The sequence below is a fragment of the Mus caroli genome, unplaced genomic scaffold (genome assembly GCF_978045245.1).
Source record: "Mus caroli unplaced genomic scaffold, Mus_caroli_1 scaffold_6, whole genome shotgun sequence".
Taxonomy (NCBI): Eukaryota; Metazoa; Chordata; class Mammalia; order Rodentia; family Muridae; genus Mus; species Mus caroli.
In genome coordinates, this window is record NW_028227261.1 from 34,462,372 (window position 1) to 34,468,150 (window position 5,779).

Sequence of the window (5,779 nt, forward strand, 5' to 3'; positions counted from 1 at the left end):
AATAATAATAAAAATTATCAATAAAGGAAGCTCCTGGGGAAATGGCTCAGCAGAGAAAGTGCTCACCATGCAAACCTGAGTTAAGTCCCCAGAACCCACGGAAGTCAGAAGGAAAGAACTGACTCTGCAAAGCTGTCCTTTGACCTCCACGCATGTGTGCACCGCCCCCCATATATATCAATAATACAACAATAATGAATAAACAATTCACAAATAATAAATGAAATACATTAAAATAAAGGAAAGTAGGACATAGAAATGAACTGAAGGGCTGGAGCAGGGGCTTAGTAGTTAAGAACACTTGCTACATTCTTTCTAAGCCAGCACTCTGTAAGGATGAAGCCATGCTTGGCTTGAGGGCCAAGATTGGGAAGCCCAATGGTGAGAATCTGGATGAGTTCGAGTCTGGCATCTCTCAGGCGCTGCTCGAGCTGGAGATGAACTCAGATCTCAAGGCACTCAACATCACCATAGCCAAGGAAATTGAAGTTGGTGGTGGTCAGAAAGCTATTGTAATTTTTGTACCAGTTCCTCAGCTTAAATCTTTCCAGAAAATCCAAGTCCGGTTAGTTCATGAATAGGAAAAAAAGGTCAGTAGGAAGAGTATAGTCCTCATTGCTCAGAGGAGGATTCTGCCCAAGCCAACCCGGAAAAGCCTTATGAAAAATAAGCAGAAGTGCCCCAGAAGCCGCACCCTGACAGCAGTGCACGATGCCATCCTTGAAGACTCGGTCTTCCCAAGTGAAGTTGTGGGTAAGAGGATCCACGTGAAACTGGATGGCAGCCGGCTCATAAATGTTCACTTAGACAAAGCACAGCAGAACAACATGGAACACAAGGTCCAAACTTTTTCTGCTGTGTACAAGAAGCTCACAGGCAAGGATGTTAATTTTGAATTCCCAGAGTTTCCGTTGTAAAGAAAACGACAGAATAAAGTGTTATTTATAGTTTGTTTGTTTGTTTGTTTGTTCCAAGAGACAGGTTCAATTCCCAGCATTCACATGGCAGCTCACAACCATCTGTAACTCCCGTTCCAGGAGACCCCATACCTTCTTCCAACCTCTCTAGTTACCAAACACACAGATAGGCAAAAACACTTATGCGTATGAAATAAGTAAATATAAAAAAAAGAGGAAATGAAGCTAGGGCAATGAGTGAATTCTCCAAACGGATGTCTAGAGGAAACCTTGAAGCCATGTATAAGCTGTGAAAGCCACTCCCTAGCGTTTAGCCTTGATTTCCTCTATAGTAAAGCGGAAATAAGATGAGAGACAATAGATAAAACTTCCAGAGTCCCAGACACACAGTGAGCATCCCCAGGACAGCGGGTAATGTTGTGTGATTACAATGTAACATTTTCATGGATGCTGTGAGCAGAGAAATAAACCTGGAACCTAGATGAGTCTGGGAGAGAACAGCTTGTGCCTCCTGAACGTGTGTGTGTGTGTGTGTGTGTGTGTGTGTGTGTGTGTGTGTGTGTGTGTGACAGCTTGTGCCTCCTGAACGTGTGTGTGTGTGTGAGCAGAATAGAGACTTCACAGAGATCCTGCGACACCACGCCAGAGTATGACATTTCCAGAAATCATTTCTCTAGTGCTATTATTTGAAAATGATGACACAAATCCGTTACACAGTGTAGTGCCGCTCACATGCTGGGTGCTGTTCTCAGCCTGGAGAGTCACAGCCCGAGATCACGAAAGCCAGCAAGAGTGGGCTGAGACGTAACTATCTCCTTGTTCTCACTCTCACGCTGCCTACATCTTACATCTCACAGTGATGCTAATAATAACCATCACTGACATTTATTGAGCTCCCATGTATCACTTCCCTGAACCCTCTCAACACGCACAGGATGAGTAGTAACATCACTGCTGGGGGTTTGGGCCTGACCACTGGCAACAGGAGGGAACATGGCAGCTCCTAGCGCTTGTAAGACAACTTGCCAAGGGGAGTGAACTTGATTGACAGCTGTCATTCCCTTTTGAGGACTGACTGTGCCCTTGCTGAGGCTACTCTTTCCCCATCCCGCTCCAGCCCATGCTGGGCATAGTAGAGATCTGAATGGGGCTATTTCTTTACAGAACGGGTCTTTTCTAATAGATTTGGATGTACCCAATCGTTTCTTCCTGTTTTCTTGCTTAGCTCTCAGGTCTATATCATGGCCGTGATCTGAAGGCTCTCTCTCCGTCTCCCTCTCTCTTCCCCTCTTTTTCCCTCCCAGTCATTTCTCCAAATAAATCTCTTATGTACCTCATCCCACCAGTCTGCTTCTGGGAGGATCCAAACCTGCACACCTGCCATGTGCTACGTGCTACGGTTTTAGTCATTCTGCCTCGAGTGGACAGCCTTGAGGTTGGTAATGAATTTACACCCCAAATTTATTTCATGTCAAGAGAATGCCTCTTGGGAAATCTAGTCCTAGACCTTGGGAACAGAACCTCTCAGTCATGAAAATCTAATGTCAGACATATTTCTCAGGAGAGAAGAGGTTTGACTCTAGAGCAGTGGTTTTCAACCTGTGGATCGCAACCCCTTTGGGGGTCAGATGACCCTTTCACAGGGGTTACCTAAGACCATCAGAAAACGCAGATATTCGCATTATACAGAAAACATATTACAATTCATAACAGTAATAAAATTACAGGTATGAAGTAGCAATGAAAGTAATTTAATGGTTGGGGGATCACAACATGAGGAACTGTATTAAGGGGTTGCAGTGTTAGGACGGTTGAGAACAACTGCTCTAGAGAAAGAACTGCAGACTGGATGGAGGCTTAGCTTCCTGACCCACCATCTGGCCCTAATCCTGAAAAGAGGTCCAGAGAAAAGAATGCCTCAGTAGGCTCTGATGCTAAGCCAAATCTGCCCCCAAGACTCAAAAAAAAAAAAAAAAGCTACTTTTACCAGCCTGGATTACACAGTAAGACTATGTCTACACACACACAGAGAGAGAGAGAGAGAGAGGAGAGAAAGAGAAAGAGAGAGAGAGAGAGAGAGAGAGAGAGAAAGAGAGAGAGAGAGAGAGAGAGAGAGAGAGATGCTAGAATGGCTTTGAGGCTATGGTCCAGATGGAAGGTCCAAGAATCCAGTAGCTGTTCAGTCTATAGAGCCGGATGTCTCAGCTGGTCTTTATATATACCAGAACGCTGATGAAGTAGGTATTGAAGTTTGGTCTGTTGCTACATATTGTAATGCTAAATTCTGTACTCAAAGGTCTAGTTTTGAGTGATTTTGTGGTGCAAGCCTTGTTCCATAATTTAAAGCTATTAGTTAAATAAAAATGGTGACAGCCAATTACTGGAGGGATTAGAGGTAGGCAGGTTTTGAATTACCTGGTTGGGGGTTACAGAGCCAGTCGAGAGAAGAAAAAACATTGAGGGCAATGGGGGAGGAGGCTGCCATGAGGGGAGATGAACCCACCAGCACATGGCCAGGAGAAACATCAAATATCTGGAGTACACCACTGGGGAAGTAGCCAGGCCAGCAGTCAGAAAAGTAGATTAGGGGCTCCCCTCAGCAATTGTCAAGACCAAATAAAATAACCACAGTCTGAGTCTCATTCATTTGTAAGCTAGACTGGGGTAAGCTTAAATTGGTTTAGAGTAGGTGCTTATGGCAGTGAAGAAATGGACTTGGTAGCAAGAGTGAGAGCAAGCAGGCTGAGAGCAAGCTTCCTTCTTCCATGTCCTTTACATAGGCTGCCAACAGAAGGCATGCCCCAAATTAAAGGTGGTCTTCCCACCTCAAACTGTCTGGATCAAAAGTAGGTCTTCTCACTTCAAATGGTTTAATAAAGAAAGACTCCCAACTGGCCATAGTGGTCTACACCTTTAATCCCAGCACTTGGGAGGCAGGTGGATCTCTGAGTTCTGGCTCAGCTTAGTCTACATAGTAGGCTCCAGGATAGTCACAGCTACAGAGTGATAGCCTGTCTTAGAGAGAGAGGCAGGGGGAAGAAGAGGAAGAAGGGGGGAGGGGTCCTTTTCAGGGATCCCCAGATGCTTGGATTTTAGTTAATTCCAGATGTAGCCAAGTATACCAGGCTAGCCTTGAACTCACAGAGGTCTGCCTGCCTCTACTCCCAAGTGCAAAGATAAAAGGTGAGCACCACCATACTCAGTGCCTCTTACTTCTGTTGTTGTTTGTTTTTCGAGACAGGGTTTCCCTGTGTAGCCCTGGCTGTCCTGGAACTCACTCTGTAGACCAGACTGGCCTTGAACTCGGAAATCTGCCTGCCTCTGCCTCCCAAGTGCTGGGATTAAAGGCGTGCACCACCACTGCCCAGCTGAGCCTCTTCCTTCTTTATCTCCTGACAAAAACAAACAAAACTCTAGAGCCAGGTATGGTGGTTCATGACTTTAATCTCAGCATTCAGAGGCCAAACAGCCAGGGCTACACAGAGAGACTTTGTCTCAAAACAACAACAACAACACAACCGTTTGTGTCAAAAGGAAAGATCATTATAGCCTCTTTTTAAGGTAAGGTGTTACAGAGGCTGAAGAGATGCCCCTGCAGAAAAGCACTGGCTGAAGAACTCAAGTTCAATTTCCAGCACCCATATGGTGACTCACTCTAGTTCCAAGGGCTCTGGTGCCCTCTTCTGGTATCTATGGGCACCAGGCATGCATGTGGTAAACATACTCAGAAACACCCAAACACAAAAAATAATAAACACATTAAAAAAACAAATAAATTTTTATTTATTTAAAAAAGATAATATTTGGGCTGGAGAGATGGCTTAGAGGTTAAGAGCACTGGCTGTTCTTCCAAAGGTCCCGAGTTCAATTCCCAGCAACCACATGGTGGCTCACAGTCATCTATAATGAGATCTGGTACCCTCTTCTGGCTTGCAGGCATACATGCAGGCAGAACACTGTATCCATAATAAATAAATAAATTTTAAAAAAAGATAAAATTTATAGAGAAAAGAGATCTCATGACCTACTAAAAATGCCATTTGTGGGGCTGGTGAGATGGCTCAGCGGTTAAGAGCACTGACTGCTCTTCTGAAGGTCCCGAGTTCAAATCCCAGCAACTACATGGTGGCTCATAACCACCTGTAATGAGATTTGACGCCCTCTTCTGGTGTGTCTAAAGACAGCTACAGTGTAGTTATATATACACCAGAGTGAGCAGAAATCCTGAGTTCCATTTGCACAGCTACAGTGTACTCATATACATAAAATAATCTTTAAAAAAATGCCATCTGTGCTGGGAGGTGGTGGTGCACACCTCTAATTCCAGCACTCAGAAGGCAGAGGCAGGTGGATTTTTGAGTTCGAGGCCAGCCTGGTCTACAGAGTGAGTTTCAGGACAGCCAGGGCTACACAGAGACACCCCCTCTTCCCTCCCAAGAAGCCATCTGTAAAGGCCATCCACCTCTAGGACCTATACTCACAGTTTGATGCACTTTATTTTTTTTCCCGAGCACTTCTTTCTCTTAACCTCATTCTAAAGCTACGTGAAAGTATCTCTATTATACTCGTGACTACCAGAATTCCTTTCTGTGTCAAAGCTGTGAATTCCTGTTTGACCTGAGTGGTGCCCCCTAAAAATTTAGGAGAACTTCTCAAGCTGTTTAAAGCTGACCACGTGGAGTTATGAGTCCATCCCTCCCTGCTGACATCTGTGGAGGCTCACACCGTAGAGCACTATGGCCCAATTTTTCACTGACCTAACCTACACGGCACCTTTAGTTCCTTTGCTTTTTTTTTCTGGCCAGAGAACTGCTCAGTGTTTGGTAAGTGCCACAGGTTTTTTTGTTTTGTTTTTTTGTTTT

General features: G+C 44.7%; 1 pseudogene; it reads left to right on the forward strand.

Annotated features, from left to right (window-relative positions):
* Positions 1 to 344: 344 nt before the first annotated feature.
* On the forward strand, positions 345 to 917 carry LOC110293402 (small ribosomal subunit protein eS7 pseudogene; annotated as a pseudogene).
* Positions 918 to 5,779: the final 4,862 nt, after the last annotated feature.